The sequence below is a fragment of the Falco punctatus genome, assembly GCF_963210335.1.
Source record: "Falco punctatus genome assembly, chromosome: 3".
NCBI classification, from domain to species: domain Eukaryota; kingdom Metazoa; phylum Chordata; class Aves; order Falconiformes; family Falconidae; genus Falco; species Falco punctatus.
This window is the reverse complement of record NC_137582.1, coordinates 31,228,826-31,250,142: the sequence shown is the minus strand read 5'-3', so window position 1 is coordinate 31,250,142 and position 21,317 is coordinate 31,228,826. Positions and strand designations below refer to the sequence as shown.

The 21,317-nt window shown below is 46.6% G+C and overlaps 1 protein-coding gene across 5 annotated transcripts in view; it reads left to right on the top strand.

The window, feature by feature from the left end:
• Positions 1 to 14: 14 nt before the first annotated feature.
• DPY19L4 (dpy-19 like 4) overlaps positions 15 to 21,317 on the top strand; it is a 73,038-nt gene continuing 51,735 nt past the window's right edge. For 2 of the 5 annotated variants that reach the window (XM_080379555.1, XM_080379552.1), the window contains exon 1: positions 15 to 21,317. This exon is cut by the window's right edge and continues 20,156 nt beyond it. The gene's annotated coding sequence lies outside the window, so the exon portion shown is untranslated. The other 3 variants (XM_080379551.1, XM_080379554.1, XM_080379550.1) reach the window with 3 other exon arrangements.

Here is a 21,317-nt window from a genome sequence, read left to right as displayed (position 1 = left end):
ACAGCCATGCCTGCTTTAATGGGGAGCCCAGGTTTGCAGGGAGTCAGGTACACTGTAATAGCAGCGAAGCTGTCAGCCATCCCTCCGCACCCCAAATGCTTCAATGCCCAGGTGGGCCCACATACATGCCAATATTAGTTAGCACAGAACTCTATTAACCAAGCTGTCAGCCTGACTCAGAATATTTTCCATTCCATTTTTCTCTTTCTTTTTTTTTTTTTTTTTTTTTGTCTTTTTATTTCCTCTGACTTGTCTACCTTTCATTTTTCCCTGATGAGCTCTGCCTGTCATTATCAAGAGCGGCACTTTCTGGAGTACTGTGGAATAGCCTTAGTGATTCCTTTGCCTACTATTATTTATATTTTATTTTATTTAAAACACTATTTTTTTCAGTCTCCTTGCACTGTAGCAATACCATTCCCACTCAGATAATGGAGAATGGTTCCTCCTGTTACTAATCCATATTATTTGTGAAATTGCAATAGTGTTTGCTTTATTTAACGGCTGCACAAATTACCTCCCAGGAGAGGCTGTAGACTTATTAAAGCTTATCTCCCTTGGGCCTAATTCTCTTCTGTCTTGATTTCTTGTTAGCCATTTCTACTTGTGCAAGGTGTACATCAAATATGAGGAGGAGTGCATATTTGGCATTTGGTAGCATTTTACCTACATCTGCAAAAACCTACAGTGACATAAAAGTCATTGCTGGCAATACTGTACTCCTGGCCAAAGATGTCTTTTGGTGTGTTCCCACTTGCAGGGGTCACTGGGATGCCTTAAGTGTAGAACTATGCTAGCAACTCTTCCAAGTGTAAATGAGCCCTGAAGGACTAGGTAAGTCATGATGGGCAATCAAGATTCTTACTGGTGGAGACCAAGCTGGCAAGTCCTAGAGCAACACTTCCACAAGCACTTCAGAGAAGTTTACACATGTACGCCTCTGTAAAGCGCTTCTTAGGCTGAGATTTTGAAGGGGTAAGAGAGTCTCTTGGAAATGTCTAGGGAGTGAGCACACCTCATAGGTTTCTACTGTGATCTTATTGTGAATGGAGACAGGTCTCAGACTGTGGCTCTACGGGGGGAAGCATCAAGGCACTATTACAGGTATTCCTTTCCCTGACATTTGTCTCTGCCCCTGCCAGCACTGCTGCAGAATGCCCGTTTGGTACGTCAGGTTAGAAAAGTAACCCTGGGGGAAAAATGTGCTGACTTTTCAAAGCTGGACCAGTTGCTCAATCACTCCCACAAAGAGCTGGGTTGGCTTCCCCGATGGGCCAGTGCATTGTGATTTTGGGACTGGGGACTTGTGGTCAGGAGGGATGGAAAAGGATTGAGGGGGCTGTGTGGTTTTGCTGCCCATCTTCTTGGTCGTTACATTCCAGATATGGAAATAATATTTTAACTGGAGCAGATTTACTGGGGCACTTGGGAGAGAATGACTGTTTTGCAGTTAGTGTGTAAGGGTGAATTACCATATAACATGCACAGGAACTATGGAATGAAATATCCAAATATGTAAGTGCCTCTGTTTATCCTTACAAACACACTTTAAAATATTACTTCACAAGAGGCTGCAAGCAAGATGCCAGAGCAAAAGGAAAAACCAGAATCATCCACAACTGTCAATTAGAAAGCGATGCAGTATGTCAAAAAAGTAGAGACTTTACGAAAGCCAACTATGCACTGCAGTCATTTATGCTTAGTACTGCCTTGTAACTATTGCTACAAGTAAAAGGATAGCAAATAATTAACATAAAACTGGTTAGTTATTACTTGGGCCGGGAGCCAAATCATGTTATAGCTGATTTACCGTCAAGGTTTATCTGCACTCGCGCTGTTCCCACCCTTGCTCTGGTACCAGAGTGGCTGCAGTTGCAGTAACAACTGCAGAAGCTCGTGTTTGACCAGGCAGGGGCATTTTTACTGCCATGAGGCCTAATCTGGCTGTGCAGTCATGTGTGCACAGCACAGCGTACAGATGTATGTTTTACAGCTTTTCCTTAGAAATGGCTTTAATATGCGTGCCAACAGTCAGCATATAAAAATCATTTCCATCGAGTGATTTTGGGATATGGGAAAGACAGATTTCAAGGCTTGTTATTATGCTACTGTGATGGGCTTTAAAAAAGAAACATTTTTCCTAGCATGTTATAAATATCTCATCATGCCATTACAATCACAGGCTAGGAAACTATAACAGCTACACATAAGAAAGGCAACACTGCAGTAATATAAAATCTCCCACTCTCTTTTGTTTTCCTGATGGAGAGCTGCAAGAAGGAAAACCTGCTTATGTCCAGACATTTTCTTTTTTCAAACCAAAATTGCTTAGAAACCAAGGCTTTGTTTACGGTGTGTTCTGTGCTGTGAAGCGTATGGAAATAAAGGCAGCCCCTGCTTGAGAAAGCTAATTTCTCGCTTAGCTACTCCAAGGCTACGTATTCACAGGGGGACCTGGATTCAGGTTTGGGTGACTAACCCAACAGAGGCACGTGTCTCAGAGGACTTGAGCATCAGAAAAAAATAAGCCTAAGCTCCTAAAAGTAAGCAAGGAGTTAAACAATAAACCATATCAGGTAGCCTGTTTATTACCATATGGCTATTTCCACTGCTGTTCTCCATAAAGTTGTGCCAGCACTTTCATTTTAAACACTGTTTTTCATTAGTTTATATAACACAGCTGTAAATATTTTTTCAGGCTGAAACTCAGCATTCAAAGTCACAAGGGAGAAACTAGGAAAAAACCCACCCCTGGCTACGCTGCCTTTGAATCATATAAATGTGAAACTGCTGGGAGTGTTACATGGGACGGGTATGTTAACTCAATAAAAGTTTTGGACTAACAAGTGGAGGATGTACAAAGCTGTCTCAGCCGAAGTCCTCTACAAGGCAGCAAACAGACCTGTATGTTGAATCTTGAACTGGAATAGAAAAGCTCAACAAATAAAATACCGATATAGTAATGCTGAAGGAATATAATTAGTCACCACGTTCTTAACTTCTGCTCTCTGGTATTTCCATTGTAAACATGGATTGTGTCCATCAAGCATGGGGAGAGCCATGGATACAACCGTGTGTCCTTGTATAAATAACACAGGTCAAAGATCTGATCACCAAATCATACAAGACAGCTAAGCCATCTAACAGCCCCATAGAAAACTAGGTTCTTTTTTTTTCCAGCCAGCCTAGTTTTCTGCCAGGCTAGCAAGTTCAGTCACTCTGGTGAAGCATCCAAATGCTAGAGCCAACACAAGCGAAACGGCCAGAGCAAAGACCCTCTTTGCAGTGCCTGTTGACATTGCTCAGCCCCTTTGCATGGCCAACCTGGGAGCATCTTCTAAGGGGCACATCTTGGTAGCAGTGTTGAACAGCTGCTTCTCCCCGCTCATCCTGGCCCCCATGCCATCTCTCTGTTGGGCTAGCACAGCTGTTTGTGCAGCCAGGTGGTGAACCGTGCAAGGGAACATTTATCGGTTTGCTGCGTTATTTCCTAAGGTGGTTTACTGCATGGTTAGACAAACGGTTGGGCTGGTGCAACTCCGGAGGCAGTAGGGAAGCAAGAGGGATCGGCTGGTGGGGACAGGGTAAACAGCAACTGCTTTAGCCAGTCCAAAGCAGCACTGATACCAGAAGCCAAACCACAGGCTCAAGTTATTACAGTTTTTTCCATCGGCTTCAGTGAACAATAATTAGACAAGCTATCGCAACCCCAAATCTTGGTGAGAGTGAAATTAGTGAGCATTTTTTCCCCATGATTTCAATGGAATTGCGTTTAGAGTAAAAAACTTACCTGAGTTTTGATGTCGTTTATGAAGCTCCCACCTGAGGGCATTTTGAGCGGTTACTAAAAGGCCATTTGGGTAGTAACCCATGGAGTTATTCTGATTTCCTGGCTTACTCACCAGCATTACGCAGTTATTGTTATTCTACAACAGTAGCTATAGGTCTCTGCCGTGACTAGGGATGATGTAAAATAATACGAAAATAAGTCCCGTCAATCTGAATCAAAGGGAAAAAAACAACCCTGTGGCTGATAGAGGCTCCTGTGCATTCAGCTCAGCCGAGAACTCAGGCTGGTAAAAAAGCACTGGATGTCTGGGGCATGTCTGCTGAAAGTGAGCATCCAGCCCTCCTCTCCCCCGTGCTTGGCCACATTCTCCATGCTTGTGTAGCTTTAGCAGTTGTGCAGGGAAAGCCCCATGCTGGCTCCTCTAAAAGCTATCATGGACTTGCCCAACTGGTAGGTCAGTACATCCATTAAAGCCCCGCTTGCATTGGAACAGAATGGAGAACAACTTTCCAAAACAACCGAAGGAGGTCCAGCGCCTGGGGATTAACACAATGGGGCTTTTAGGTGTGTAGATCATGCTTACAGCAGGATTACTAAAACCTCACTTATTTTTGGCTTGTTTTGGATCTGCCCAATATCCAGTGTAAGTGTTGCAGTTTTGGCCAGGGACTCCCTAGGTGTGGCAATACTGAAGGATAATTCCTGCTCGAACCCGCAAGGGTTTGGCTGTTTGAATGGGGCTTTCAGCACCCCTAGAAAAAAAATCAGAGGAAATAACTTGATGTCTCTTGGGGGGAAGATTTGTTTCTCAGTCCTGACATCTGAAAATTGCTTATAATTACACCTAACCTCATGGAAAAGCTGTGAAGCATAATTAGTGTGTGCAAAGCCCATCAGTGAGTACACAATGAAGACTGTTGCCCTGGCAAGGGAAGGGACGAGGTGACCCAATAACTCTGTGGTGAGTCAGTAATGTTACCTAATCCATAGTACAGCTGTGCCACGTGGGATACTCACTATAAACACTCTGCCTTATCACCTGTTTACTGGGGAGGGGGAACTGGTTCAGCTAAAATAAGAACAGGAATAAACCTGTGTCCGACAGCACCTCAACCTTACCTCCACTTATGCCCTGGCACTCCCTATCCTGGGTGAAATGAGGAAATTTTTTTATTAATTACTTAATTGAACAAAATGAGGGAGAATGGAAATAACCCAGAGAAATGTGGTTTCGTGCAGTATTTCAACCAAAGTTTCCAAGCTGAAATACAGCAATAAATGTCAGGGACCAGCTACTTCCTTTCTTACATGAGTCCATGTGGAGATGGTGATTCCCTCCAGATCCTCCCTTGGGAAACACTGGCTGAGAGCATTATTTACAAAAGAAATAAAGGACGTCAGCAAACATAGGTGGACTTTTTATTATTCCCTTCTCATTTTCCCCTTTCCAATCCACCGAGTGCTGTGACTGCATTCAGGGGACTCATAAAGTCACTTGGCCCGCAGAGGCTCTGGTTCCTCTCTGAAGTCATGTCTCGCTTCCCATCACCATGCGGGAAGGAGAATGTGGCCAGATGCTCAAATCATAGCACAGGGGTTCAGCAGACATTGGTTCTCCCTTCACCCTGTCTGTAGGGACACGCTACACGTCCTGTGGCATGTCACTGCTGCTCGTGTTATGAGGATAAGAGCACCTTGTCACTTCTGGAGGATGCTTCAAGTTCCTTAGTACTAGGTAAGTGGGAGATCATTAGAGAGAGATGCTTATGAAGTGCACAACTCCAGACATCCTAAGATTGCAGGCAATGAGGGCTTTATGTATTATTTTGATGATTACGCAGCATTTATATTGTAGGAGTGATCAGACGAGCTGGAAATCATGCATAATGATAGGGAAGTATAGTCTCTGTCACTAGGGGACAGTTTTAAAAGATAAAGGAGGCGGAGCCTGGGGGAAAGTAACACTCTGGCTTACAAACATATACCAAGGTAATGATCAGAGCTCTTGCACACGCTCATAGATCACACCTGGGAAAATAACCTTGTAGCAGAATTGTTAATCTTAGCTTTCCTGATTGTAGTGTTTTGTTAAGAAATCCAGTTTTTGAGCCAGGAAAGGCTCATCAGAGTAGAAATGACGGTGTGTGTGTGCTTAATCCAGTAAGGGGATAAGAAAACTAAGGGAGATGGGGATAAAGAAGGAACAGAAAGAAAGAAGGTGAGTGCAATAGGAATGGAAAAGCATCAATGGAGAAGGCTAGCATGGGGAGATGACAGGGTGTGTGTGAAGTCAGGAGAAGAGCAGCATCGAGCAGAGACAACTGTCAGTGGTAGTTTAGGAAGAGTGAAAAATAGCCAATGTGTAAATGTTGGGCTCAGGAGCTCTAGAAGCACCATAAAGGAACGAGTGACCACTGAGACTGAGGCAGGGACACTACCCAGGCAAGGACAGAAGAGGATGCTGCCACCCCCTCCCATGCTGCTTCCCCATCAGCACCTCTTTGTTAGGTCTGCTCTTAGAGTAGTTGCTCCTAAGGGCACCAGTCTCAGTCCAAGCAGTCCTGCAGCCCAGTGCTAAGAAATGTGCGAAATACAGAGTCAAATCCATTTGCAGTTTTTCTTTATTTCAGTGAAGTCCCAAACTAAATTCGGGGCTATGTTTGAGTTTTAAGAGGCACTTACAATGCCAGAATCAGGCATTTCTTAGGTACAGTCTTCCTCATTTACAAAAAAGCTCTTCAAAGACCTGCCTCTCAACCACTGCAAGAAAGCCAAGCCTGCCTTTCCAACAAACACCACTCCCGACTCTTGGTTTCTTCCTTACTGCCACCAGAGATGACACAACAGCCCTTCTCTGATTTCTACTCCTGTCTTTCCATGCACATGCATGCACATGCACCCTGCGGTCTGTAATGGGTCCTAAGAAAGGCCTTGGATACGCAAAGTGATGCTTCCCACTCGCAATGCTCTGCAACCCCACTGTCCCTTCAGCCGTATCATCACTACTGCTGCGGTGCCAACCACCAAGCAGGAGAAGAAACCCATACAGGTTTTAAGTAATGTTTTAAAATTAGGAGAAGGGGAGAGAGGGAGGAAGAGGCATGGTTATTTTTAAACCTGGATCGATTCCCTTACCTACTTCATGCTGCAGCCTCGCAGACACTTGCACTGGTGGAGCAGGCAACAGAGATGAGCTGGGGGCTGGGGCGTATGTGCTGCTGAACCTTCCTTGCCAACAAGACAAGGGCAGCGTATGCACATGCTCTGCTCTGCTCAGCCCATGCCATGCTGGCCAGTGGCTTCTGTTGCTTAAGACCTCAAAAATGAACTCCATGTCCTCCTTCCATGCAGGGAGTTCATGGCAGCAAACAGCTGGACCTGAAAGCTTTTATTCCCACAGAAAACCAGGGGTGTGTAAGGTCTATGTGATGTTTTAGCTGAGCTATGTTGGCCCGTCACACAGATGAGGATCTGTTTGAATGTGCTGACTACTCTTACAACATTATCTCGAGTTTCGTGATATCAGGTGATGTTGATAGGGGCCAGCTGCTGGAATCAGATGATCATATGCGAATCTCAGCTTTCTTTTTCCTTTCTTAAAGTACGCTTGTAGCAGGAAAATAAGGGAAGCTTGACAGCATGACACAAAGGCTGAAGCATTTGAAAGCCTATAAAACATGCTTCAAATGTACACATTTTGTAGAATCTCATTATTTTTTGAGGCTTGATTCATGATGGCTGAATCCTCAGGACTGGCAATATTCATATAATGTAAAAGAGCTATAAACATTAAAGAAGTAAAAACGCACAAAGCTTCTACATCACCCGCCAGCTGCAGCCAAGCTATGCCTCATCGGGATTTATTGCAGCATCCTCAAGCAGAGCAAGTGGTGAAGTGGTACTATTACTTCTGATTACGAATGGACTGGGTAAGAGCATCAGTGCTATAAACACCGCATTATAGAATGGGCCACACAGTGCAACACCCACTATATGAATAACATTCAATTCTTCATTTTTGAAAACAGTGCTCTCAGGAAGAAAAGCAATTGCATTCTAGTCTGACACCTGAAAGGAAATGTGGGAAGGAAATAACTGTAACTGGCACAGCTAATAATGGGTTATGATGTTACCCTCCTGGGAACTGGGGGAATTGTCCTGCACTTTAGACTGGAATTAGTCTGATTTCTCAGACATAAATCTGTGTTAATCCTTCTAAAAGTCAAAAAAAGCCCAGGTGAGCTTTTGGTCCCCATGGAGCTCTTCTGTGCCATTTTGATGGAAGAAAAGGGTCAGAAAGCTGCCTTCATTGCTCATCCAAAGGCACCCCTCACAAATGATAGCCAGAGACATCCCTGCCATCCTTGTACAGTCTCTCCCCCCCTGTCGAGGGCAAGAAGAGGCTGGAGCAGCCTGCCCTTGGTAACCTTTACCTAACATAGTGTTTCTTCAAGGCCTTTGGCAACTCAAAGATTAGACAGCTCATTTGAACACAACAGCTGCACCAATTTAACTTATATCATGGCTTTGATTTGCATTCCCAGAGCCAGCTCAAGGTGTGGTTTCACAGGTTCCTAGCTCTCTGTTCCCATCCTTCTGCCAGAGGTCTGTCCCTCCCAGCAGAGCTGGTGGCCCTCGCCTTGGGTGCTCATCTTGGCTGCTTTTGTGAAAAAACCAGGCAGTTTCCCACGCACTTGCCTCCGTCAGCCACTTGTGGGAGAACACTGGACTTTTGCCCCAGAGGAACTGGGGCACAGGGAGGTTCAGTTCTGCCAGCTCACTGCAGAGTGATGATGACCAGCACAAACGCTGAGTAAATACCTGGGGTGGGGACTCCTTGAACACAGCAGCAAGGGTTGTAAGCCTTTGTCAGTCAGCACAGCTGCTTCCACAGCCCCAGGGAGTTCAAATGCTCCTCTCTCACGCCCCAGCAGCGTGCCCAAGCCACACAGCTGTGGGATAGCTGGAGGAGAAGGGGACACTTTCCGTCTCATCCCACGATTTATTACCTGCTGATAGGAAAGAAATCAAGATTCAGGTAGAAGGAGCTTACCTAGCAAGCAGATAACAGAACTGGGGAAAAAATTCACTTTAGACCCTTTCCAGTGACCTGCTCACTTCATGACAGTGCCTCCAACTAAGAACCCCTCTGGCGGAGACAGACCATAGTTTAATGCTTGCATCTTCCTCCCGTTCCCTTGGCAGGCATCAGATTTGAACCGAACCTGTCCCAGCCCTGCCTAGGCCCCCTTCCACCACCCAGACCATGCACAAGGGGCTTTATATGACACAACTTGCACCCATACACCCACCCCAGAGGCATGTGATGGGATGCATCCAACCTTTGAGACGCACCAGTTTATCCATCCCTGGCTAATGTGGTATCTTCAGTTAAACTTATGCAACATTACACATGGGCTACAATGGAAGCCTCGCGACCTCTGGGAAGTAAGATAGTTGAAGGAAGGGGCTAAAGGTTTTGTTTAAACCTTTGTCCCCTCAGTTTTTCAGACCAAATAGTGAGTTAGCACAGCTGAAGATCCAGACTATTTTGTAGCAAGGGTAGATCGAATTAATCTGTCTCAATTCCGGTTGTACAATGAGAGGTTTCTTTAATGGGAGGAAGTTGGCTGTCCCCATATTCTTCACTGAGACAAAACTTCTGGGCATTGCTAGATGAGAAAATAGCTATGGCTTTTTCTAAAGAGCTCGTGAAATAAAATCACTGAATCACTGGAGGAAGTATTCCAAAGCCCTTCAATACAGCAAACTGTGTGGGCAAAGCAGTACAAGCAAAGATTACATCATCCCCAGAAACAACCAAACAGCTCTGTGAAGGTAATTATCAAGTATGATGTAAACAACTGGATAGAGGTATATGTAAACATTACTAAACCAGAATACTGAGTGTGTTATCCTGGAGAACAGAATGAGAGCATTTCAAGGCATATGTTAATTCATCAGCTCTCACCATTATTCCTGATCACAAGTGCTTGTGTTTCAATACTGTCTTGGGAAGCTGTGAACATCAAAGCCCACAGATACACACACACACATCCAGGTCCATCAGCTCTGCCGGGGAGGTATGAATCTCCAGCAAGCAGACGATAACAAATAGCAGGAAGTCCATGAAACTACATCATAAGCCAGCTCTGGGAACGTGAATCAAAGACATGATTTAAGTTACTTTGATTCAGCCCCTGTGCAGAGACTAGAAACTGAAAATCAAAGTGGGGCTTGGTACCTTTTTCAAGGAGGTAGCTCCATGGCCTAAATGAGAAGAGCTGGTATCTCCCTTAGAAGTCCGAGTACAAATCCCAGCTGACATGTAGGGAGCATCTCTTTTCTCTTTTCAGAGCTGGCTACACAAATGAGTTTACTTTGAAGTGTGGTGTCACGATGTAATTGCTTCGTATAAACTAGTACGCAGGATATAAACTAGTATGCAGGAGCGGTCTCCAAATGCACACACAGCTTTTACTTCCCAAGTAGTTGTTTCTGCCTGGAGAAAGGGAGGGAGGATACTTTAGCCCATATGCTGAGCTGGGACCCCACAGTACCTGGTGGAGCTGCTGGGCTATGGGATGGCTCTCGTGGCACCCAGTGGGGCAGGTGACAGAGTCTAGCCAGAAGTCACTGATTTCCACCCAGATGTTCACACTGCCAAACCCCTGTGATTGACCTTCTGGGTGGTATCACTGGTCAAGTTCCAAACAAATCACTAAGAACAAACCAGCTCTCCCTGAGGTAACTGGGGTGGTAACTGGGCGTAGATGGCAATCAGTGCGGGGATATTTGGCATGTCAATGACGGACAGCTGCAAGTTTTCCAACCAGGCACAACTCTCCCATGCAGTTTTGGTTGTTATTTTTCCACCTTCCTCTTCCTCGCCAACAGCAGTGCCAGAACGAGGATGCAGAGGAGGAACAGGAGGTCAATATGGCTAAGAAAGGCGTGCTCCTGGAAGAACTGCCTGTCAAATGTTTTCCTTCCTCATCATGCACTTTCCGTCCCTGGTGGGTGAGGAATATGCTGAGGACCACCAATGGCCCACAGGACGTGCTTCAAGGTGAGAAGAGGCACTTTTCCACATGCGGTTCACCTGAGAGCCACCACATCATGCTGCCTACTCAAAAGCAGCCAGACATCACCATCCAGAAAGGCGTCTTCAGGGCAGCATGTGAAAGTCCCCAGGTCCCAGGGTGCTGTTTGTGTCACCTGTGAGGGCCCCTAATTTCACTGGCTTGACGGCAGCACAGCCCTTGCTGTTGTTATCCCTGAGCCAAGGCTTAGAGTTAATAAATACAACCAAGTACCTGTACCTGGGAGCAGCCCTGGCCTTGATGGGGCAGACCACACCAGTGGAGGATCACACCTGCTCGCCTGGGCCAGTCCCGTCTTGGGCTATGCCACTGGTGGTACCTCAAGCCCCACAGCCTTCCAGTAGAACTTCATCTAGGAGCTGTCTGCTTTACTTCAGGCCTTGTGAAAAGCCTACAGAGGTCTTGGTCTTTACAGTGTATGCAATTCACCAGATTGTCACCTGCCTCCATTGCTAGGAAAAAAAAAAAGAAAAAAGACAACTACCATTCCACTTAAGAGTGTCATTAGCAGTGCCAGAGCTTCTCCTTCAGTTTCTGGAAGGTCCTGTCTGCACCGTCTCTGCATGGCTGAGTAAGATGGTGGTGGGACATCTGCATCACAGAAAAGTCCATTTAATGACTGCAGGAGCCGTGACTAGGACAGCAGCGCAGCGCAGCTCCCCATCGTCACAAGCTGTAAGGAGGCATCAGCTGGGCTTCGGGAGCCAAGCGTGATCAGTCCGCAGCTACAGCTGCCCCCTCACTACACCAGAAAGAAAGAGGGACTTGCCTCAGCTGGAGAGCAGAGGTTCAGGTGTTTCTAGGCTGTCTAAGCAGCCCATGTCATGCACCCATGAGAGTGGTAATTTCCAGAGCACGCATCAGACAGCCCTCCTACACTGATGCTGAGAGCAACACCTTGAATACAGGCCTGACATAATACTAGGAATATTTGTAATGATTTGTGGTACGTAGCATCACTGATATGGTGACATGACCTGCTGAGCTGTGTGGGACATTTCCTCTGGTATGAGGTGCAAGTTCTGCATGCTTGGCAAGCCTTTATTAATTTTAAATAGAATGGTGGATGTCAATTAACTGTGGGAGATATGTCAGCATTTGTTAATGCACTCTGTACTCCTTTATTAATTTTTCATATAGTCATGGATGCGAGTCTGCTTGGGGGAAACGTCAACGGCAGCACAGCGCATTTCCCTGCAGGGCCCTGTGTTGGGAGGCAGGGGGTGGAGAAGAGGGGGAGGCTTTCTATTATTGCTCGGTGAGATTTTTTCTTCTGAGTGCCTGAGTACGCTCATGAATGTATAAAATTGTGGAACTTATGCATAACCAGTTTGAGCGCCTGAGTGCTGGCCTGTGGGGCTTCCCTCCTTGCCTGCAGCATCGTTCCACAAACTTTGTAGGCCTTTTCTAGGTCATGATCGATTTTATATATTGGACTGCATGTTGGATAATGCTGGTGCATTAAAAAAAATGAAATTCAGCTTTAAAATGAATAAAAATATTAGGCAAAACTTTTTCTTTCCCCCCTGGAAAGTGCAATGCTTTAATGCTCTGCAAACAGAACAAAGGCAAGCGGGCTAAATTAAGGGACAAGGGAGATTTTGGTATACAGAGCTGGGAGCTCTCGGCACATTGTGAAGAGTCTTCCAGTGTGTGTGATCAGCTTTCCCTATCTAGGAATCTTGGGAACTGGTGTGACATGGCTTTGTAATCTGCTTACAACATCAAAGGTGGATCCACCTCCATGAACCATTTTTGCACTGGTTCTTTGATCAGGGAGAGAGCTGTGCTGCATTCCCCAGCCTCTGCTCCTCCCAAGAGCATCATGCTTCTGTCCGGCACATTTCCCCATTTCTCAGAGCTCAAATGAGGTCACCAAACATCTCCTTCTTTGTCTCTCCCTTTCTTCACTCTTGGGTGTTTTCAGGATGCTTCAGGCACAGATCTTGTAGAGTCAGAAAAGTCACGGGAAGACTTTGTCCCTTCCCCACAGCAGCCGAATTAAGGGAAAGGACTCACTGCCCCACCTTGGAGCCTTGCCCCACTTTTGGGAAATTCATGAAACGGTGAACCCTCCCCACCTCTCCCCCGCCATGATTTTGGACCTCAGAGCAGGATCCACAGCCGTCACAGGGAAAGGGCAGCTACCTCTGCTGTAGGGGACGTGCTGGCTGCAGTCCAGCTGCATGGGGCTGCACTACAGACTGCACTGCAGGACAAACAAACCACGAGAGGACAAGAAAAGCACATCTCCGCAGATTGTGGGAAACCTACTGAGTTCTGTGTTTTTGTTAGATCATAAGGAGGTCTTGGCTGATGTTCTGCTTGGCTGGTAGGAGACAGTCATGAACCTGGGATCCCAGGTGAGGCAGCCAGGAGCTCCATGCTTTGGGCACCTGAAATGCCATCTACCTCCCTTGCAGCCCTGCTTGGAGTCCCAATGGCCTTTAATGCTGTTTTGTGATGAATTTGAAGACTAGTGGAACTAACCATATCGAAGCCTAACTAATAGCACTCTGCAGTGTATGCCCCACTCCGACTTCCTACAGTTCTCATAGAGAAATTGTTAGCAATAGAAAATGTTCATCTGAGGTTTATATGGTTTTGCGCTGGCAGAGGTGGGCTGGCTGGCAGGCAAACAGGCTGTACGAGGATTGAGTACAACAAGGGGGTGGGTGGGAAAGGAAGGCAGGGAAGACGATGAGGAGTGGCTCTGAGGCAGGCAGGCTCCCCCTTGCACCCCACGTTTGTAGAAAGGGAGATTGTAACGTAGGGTTATTCCATAGTAGCATAAACCAACCTAAAACGGGCCTGCCATGGGATTCATCCTCCTCTCTGGCCATATCTGTACCAGCCTTGCACACCCAGGGCTGGCAGGAAGCCAGTGCAGGGAGCTGAGCTGGCTGAAAGCTAACACCATGGGGAAAAAAATGATGAGTCTTCAGATAAACCAGCTCCCTTACCAAGGCACCGTGTGGTTGCACTGGTGCCAGTGCTGGTGCCGGGGGTAGGAGACAGGGAGGATGGCTGCAGCCCCAAATTATGTCAAATTGAGGTCCAGCAGAGTCATGTCCCAGCATGGAAGGCTCCTTGAAAGACACCTGGTTCCTGGCCAACTTCTTCCTTGTCCATCCAATGTGCAGTGTGCTACCAAAGGGGTGCTCTGCTCTCAAGGGCCATAGGTAAGTTAACAAATCAACTGGCTGGGGGCTTCTTCCTTGGCGCTAAGGACAGATGGCATGGCTAGGTTCTCCTCATCCATCCTGCCTCGTGGGGAATGGTCCCTGTGTTGTTCATATCCCCCAAACTGCGCTGGACTGTAGTCTGGAGCCAAAATCATGCCAAGGAGTGCTCCAGTAGCATTTAAGTGGTGTGACAGTGTGATAGGATGGCTTGGGAGTGTGGGTGCTGGAGCAAGGTGTGGCTTACATGCAAGGATCCAGCTGCTGCGGACAAGCTGCAACACAATGTGGACATACGGAAGAAGGCCCACAGGGAGCCACTGGCTGCCACGGGGCACCTAATCCTGAAGGGTTATTCAGTTGTCTGAGATGTGATGCGCTCTGTAAGTATAGATATCCCCCTGGCCCCAAAGTAAATATGTGCCTGTAAAAATACTGTGCATTTCTTCAGTGACATTGCTGTGAGGAACTGTGCCTTTCAGTGTTGCAAAGTGTTTGTATAGCCCTAAGGGACCCAAGAGATGCTGCACAGCCTCTTCTGTGAGGGGCTTTGGGGCAAGACCTGCAAATGTCCTGGCCACTCCATACTGACATTTAAGGGTCAGCCATATTCTGAAAAGTTACCTTGACAGGCATGATGGAAATTTGTCTTTCTAATCAATTCACAGATTTTCCCAGCTGACAACTGAAAATGTGCATTTCCAGATGTGCCAGCTCAGGATAAGATCAGTGGCGAAAGCCAGAGTAGCTTTTTCTGGGTCTCCCACCCTCAGCAGCAAGGGCTGCATAAGGAAGGCTGACAAGTCTGCAAATGTGGCTGGAGTTGGAGCAGAAATATGCTGTCTTGTGTGAGGAAGTTCTGCAGCCTTAGCAGGCACAGAATGTAGTGAACCCTTATTTCAGTGAGTGAATTCCCCAGATGTGCCTGGGAACAAGTCAATTGACTACAAAATATCTGTTTATCCACAATCACTGTTTAGAGTAAAACTGCACTTTGAAGTTTTGAAGACACTTTCGCAATAGAGGGGTTTGCCCTGGTGTCCTTGGCCAAAAATAGTCACTTCTCTTATTTTTGTCCTGCTAATGTATGCCAGCTGGCTGCCACCCTCCATTCCTGACACGGCTGCATTTCAGTTCTGTTGTTTATGTAAAGTTTGTACAGTGTGATTTAGGGTCCTTTGGGATGAAATGTACTATGTACATACAAACCTTTATTTCCAAAGCCTTTCTGTAGCCATTAAAGGCCTAATTAATCCCACCAAGCAGGGGGGTCATACCAAGAGCTGGCCAAACAGATGCAGCTCCCAGAACCTTCTGGCACCTGGCAGGTTCAGGCTCTGGAGGAAGCTTCCTTGAGCATCTTCTGGAAATACCGCAGTGCTGCTCAGTGCCCCAGCACTTAGCTTCAGTCTGGACTAGGACTTTGAACATCCAAGTGGAAGGACTGTTTGAGTACAAGGGTTTAGTATGTCATTTTAGTACATAAACTTGTCATCTGCAAACAGATTGGAATCCAGATTTGGAGCTGTGCATGTTCCTTCTTCACACTAGGCCATAGGATAACTTGGATCCATCTCGTTAATTTACCAATACAGCCAAGCAGGCGATAAGGAATAGGGTGGGCTACGACCATCTAAGTGCTTCTCTTTCCACCTCATTATAAACAAAGACTGAGATTGAACTTTAGCAATCATAGTGACAACTACTTCTTTTCTGGCTTTAGGTCAGATAACCCTGTATTTGGGAATAGTGTGCAAATGTACTGCTTTCACAAACAAATCCAACCCTGCTGAGGAATTGGGAGAAGTAAATCTGGTCCAGTGTGATTGTATCTTGCCACCTATGACAAGCACAGGCCTATCCCAGACTCGATGCAAGACATATCCACAACGTACACCATACAATTCAAAATGCAACATTTGCAACATAGGAAAGCTAATGATCTACATGATACAGCTGCCTATTTAAATAGTGTCCTGGATATTTTTCTGTAGGAATTCCTGTGTCCCTTCAGCTGTAGAGTGAGTGGAAACATACGGGCTTTCTAATATGGGTGGAAAGGTAAGGAAGTAAAAAAAAAACAAAAACAAAAACTAAAGGTAAAGTCAAGGGTCCAGGATCACACACCTAACAATACCCTTCCAGAGGTTGTTAGTGAGGAATCTTCAACCTCCATTGACTGCAGCAGGCATGACATTGAACAAGAGATTTCCCTTCATTTTTAGAAGCCACAAAGCATGAAGCAGACCTTCAGACAGCAGGTGAAGTTGAAATTTCACTTGTGCCCAGCCAGCACCAGCTTCTGCCAGCCCAGGCAGAGCCTGTGACACAAAAGCCTGCACCCATGCTTATGAGTTGGTAAGCAGGAAAGCCTGCAGGCTTCCAGCTGTGCCGCCTGCCGCTGATCCAACTCTGATGGATGCCTCAGCCTCCAAGAGCAGCAGTGGGGGGCAAGAATGAAAGCGAGTACCTTTCTCCATGAGTCTCTCAGCTTCATTTTCCAAAGGGGCGATAGCAGCAGCACATACTCCCAGGCTGGGCGTTTCACACGCACTCCGTATCAGCCCCACAGCCGCCAGAGCGGCAGGAAAGGGGACCTGCCTCACACCAGCGCTGCTGAGGGTGTCCGTGTCAAAACTGAAACACGAAAGGAGACTTGTGGGCATTTGTCCCCAGGCAACAAAAACGAAGACTAGAAGGAACAGATTGACGTTCATGCTATGCCTGGTGTAAAACACTGGGGGCTGCTAATTAGAGGAGGGAGGGCTGCTGTGGCAGGCTCAGGCCTCCTTGTTTCTGAGGGCAAGTGCTGCTGAACAAACACCTCGGTCACCAGTAAAGTCTTGCAAGCACTGGGATGCCATTTTGGAGATCAGCACAGGCTACTGGGACTTCACAAAGCAGGCAGGAACACTGCACTGAGAACGACAGCCTGGAGCTGCTGAATTTACATGGAGCCACCAGACTAACCTGGACATTGAACAGGCAGAGTAGATATAATCCACATCTGTAGCCCAGAGCTGTAATCCTTTTTATTTAGGGAATGATGCACCTCTGCAGCTCACTCCAGCAGAGCCTGTGACCCTCCTGGAGAACAGACTCAGCCCTCGTACCTGTCTGAAGGCAGAAGAGACCATCAGAGAGAAGAAGTCTTGGCATTTGTACATGACTCTACCCCAGGTGAGGGCTGGAGGCAGCACAAGGCTGAGATACTGGGTTTATTTTAGAAAGTAGAGACTGCAAGGCATTATTTGGGATTAGCATTGTTTGGAATGAGGTGCTATTAACATTAGGCATTTTGCTGTCGGGGGTGTGCATGTGACACCAGCAGGTGAGTGTGGGGCAGGGCCAGTGACCATGAGGCAGGTCCCACCAGCCTGCAAATGGCCTGACTTCCCCACTGAGACAGCATCCTGGAGCACATCAGTTCTTCCCTGGCTTTGTCACAGCTAGGTGACCACAGCGCAGACACTCTTTCCAGGAGAGCCTGTGGGTCCATGGGAGGTACCACTGTACCAGGGTTCCTCAGGCCAAGGTGCTAAGGAAAGCTCAGGGTCCCGCAGAGCAAAAGATTCTGGTGATCTCTTTGCAAGCTAGTGTGTGTGTGCACACAGGGGGAGGTATACCCACGCTGTCCAACTCGCCCTCCTTTACTATGTTTTTGCTTTCCACCCTGATCACTAATATCTCAATCCCCTAACCCCACTTTCCCATGGCGCATCCTGATTTCCTGTGCAGGATCACAGATCCACAGATCCTATTCTCCTACTACCCGTCAGCCGTAGGACATTTCTATCCCAGGTCCAGCTCCCTCATGCCCATCAAACCTGGATCAACCCCATCCCCACCTCCATCTGCTGTCAAGCCCCGACAAAGCCCATGCGATCTCCATTTGCAGCCTCCCTGGACCTGACTGGATTCCCGCAGCATGTGCTGGAAGGTGAGATCTGTGAGATCCCGGTGTTAATCTCAACCAGCAGTACACAGTGTGTCTCTTGTTTTCCTCTTGCAAATTCAGGGAAAGAGGGAAACTCATTTTTCAAAGCTGTCCATGACTGTTTGCGGCTACATGATCCCAGGGAAGAAGACGGAAGTGTTCTGCACCCTTCCTCAAGTTCCTTTATACATCTGTGCCCACTACAGCTGCACCTACCTCACAGCACATTACTTTAAAAGCAATTGCTGCAGAAGAGCTTAGGAGACTATTTTGGGTCTGAATGGCTGAGCTCAGTTCCAGCAAGGAGTGGGAACTGGAAGCAGTGCTCATGCTCACAGACCTCCAGGACTGAGGTGCCTTGTGGGCACCATGCTGGTCCTTTTGCTCTAATGGAACTGTGAAATGTCAACCTGATATGAAAACAAAACAAAAAAAGTAAGCATTTACAGAACCCTGTCACATCCAGAGAGAGCTGAAAGACTGTATTGCATATGATGCCCTTGCTGGTACAGAGGTTACTGCCTCACTCATGGTGAGCACATCACCATCACTGAAACATGGGACTGGGGCCGGCGTGACACATTTTTAGTGGACGTGCATCAAAGGCAAATATCTCTTTTAAAGAATGCTCTTCCTCTCCCAGGAGCTCTCATAACTCACTTTTCCTCTCCAGAATCCCCTCTCCTCATTAGACGCCCAATGTTTTCAGCTTTTTCTTCCAATTTTGCAAAGAAAAGTTAATTGCTGTGTTGTTGTTCCCAATGTGAGAGTTAGGGCAGCAGAAGGTGCACCACAGGCTGGCAAAGGGGCTGTGGTGTGTAGTTTGCCTATCTCTGGTATCAGCTGGGTTTGGGATGAGCCAAGGAGATAAGTCAGGGAACAAACAAGCGGGAGAATGAATAGGCTGGTCGGCAGCGTGGCGAGGGTGCGTCTGCCGCTGACTCAGAGACCCAACCAATGTCTTATCGTTTCTCACGCCTTCCAGTTCCAGCACCAAACCTCTCATCGGGGGATTAATTCCTCCTCCTCCTCTTCACTGGGAGCGTGCACTTGAGCCCTCTGGATGGGAAACACCCTGGCAGAAACACCCAGCCAATGATTACTCACGCTGGCTAATGGACAGCCAGATGTATCCCAGCCAGTTGTAGCTAGATCCATAATGCAGATACATTATCGCTGGTTGCAAGTGGTATCAGCAGCCTAAGGAATGATTAGATATATTTTATAATGGAATTAGGAGATTGTAAGGGAAATGGAGCCTCAAAGGAAGAAGTTCAGACATCCTGAAGAAAACAAGCAAAGGTACTTAGGAGGATGCATATTAGGCTAAAACACAAGTCCATCAGAGGCAGATGAGTCCTGTGTCACAAAATGAAATGATCTCTTGCTGTCATTCTGCTAGAGCTGTGAAGCTTCCCCTGAAGATCTGTTGTGAAGGCTGGAAGTCAGGTTGTCAAAGGAGTCTTCTCGTCCTGAGAAGAAAGAGACGGGATGAGTGCTACCTCAGTGCCTTGCATGTGAACCACGTCTAGGAGGGAGCCGTACTGCAAGACTCCCTAGCACCAAGCTCAAGTGGGACCCTCTTTGGCTTCTTGGTGGAGCACATGGGCACCTCCTAAGGCACTTTGTCTTATCCTCCTCTTTTTCTTCACCTCATCTCTATGGCCCTTCATTCTGGACAGGGTTATGGTGTTGGTTAGTGGTTACTGATCATTTCAGACAGCCTTTTTTCCTCCCTCAGGGTTCCTGACCCCTCCCCATCCTGGACCTGAAAAATGATGTTTCTTCTTCCTGCCTTACCCAACTTTTGTTCTCTCAGTTCTCTCTCCCTCATTCTCCGGAGTGTTTGGAATACGTCTTTCATCTGCCTAGACTGGGTCCATGGGTATGCAATGAGCACAGAACCTAATTAGTGACTGATGCCTCAGGGATTTAATTTGAACCTCATGGTGTAGCCATGCCTTGAATGTAAATAAGGCACAAGCTTTTGGGTGAGCATGTGGGGTCCTTTGAGAGCTCTTCAGCAGGGACCATCCCGTTGCTTAGGCCCAGGTGTGACCCCTGCAAACACCCTCTGAAACTCTCAGAAGACTTACTGTGCACTACTCACATACTGTTTTGAAAATTCCCCTCAGTGCTCGAACTTGCAACATATTCCATTGGGAACACTGGTGAGCTACTTGCAACTGCACATGTGCGTGAAAATTGTGGAATTTGCTATTAATCTTTAGAGAGGAAACTGTGGGCAAATTGGAGGAAGTGGTCAAGCTTTCAGATGGCCAACTGGCATCAATTTCTGATCCCCCCTCTGCCCCTATTACTAAAAGAAACTGATTTTAAACAAAGGGAGCAAAATCAAGGAAAAGATGCTTCTAAAGCTAAGTTATTAACATTACAAAGAAAACAAGACAACAAATCAAAATAAAATAAATGCATCAAGATGATCTCAATAATCTCAACACAAAACCAGTTAATCCTTATAAATGTTAAGAAAAGCTGTTCAGGAAACAGCTGTCCCTTTGGTTACAAACATGCCAAAGTAAATTTAACATAGAAACTGGATCTGCTTAAATAGTTTAGTTTTGAGACATTACTATCTAATGTTCACATCACAGAGCCAGTTATAAGGCTCCCGTCTTAGATTTCCGTTCTTGCAGAGCAGGTAACCCTTTCCTCCCCTCTGCAGGCAGACCAAATAACAGATTTCATCAGAATACTCTAATAAAAAGAATTTTGACGTGTCTTATTAATCAGAAACTAACTGGGGCAGCATCGAGGGCTCTAGATTTTTTCTTTAGCATAAAATACTTTATGAGCCAGCATTTAATTCTAAAATGTTTTCTTCATGGACAGATTTTAGGGATGGACACATGCATGCATGCACACAACAACACTTTCATGACATAGCACAAAGCTATAAGAAAGTCCAGACATTTCCTAGACATTAAACATAAACAGCAAACATTGATAAAGAAGTGACTTCCCAGAGGAATGGGCCTGGAGCTGCAGTCACAGAGGCAGCAGACATCCTTTTGGCTCAATGCTTCTCATGAACAGCCCTTGTTTGGGTGCTGGCAGGGAGGCAGGAGGCAGGGACAACATGACTGGCAGCGTTTTTGAATTGTCCCTTTAAAATGACTGTGCTTGGAGAGACTAGAGGGCCAGTCTCCTCTCAGCAGGCTTATTGATCTTAAAGGTGAGAAATCCCAGACTGGTCCTTAAGGTTTGTGAACTTGCCTTACGCTGGCTGGTGACATCTCCCTCCTGCAAGCAAATCCGGTGCAAGGCCTGACTTGGAGCTACCC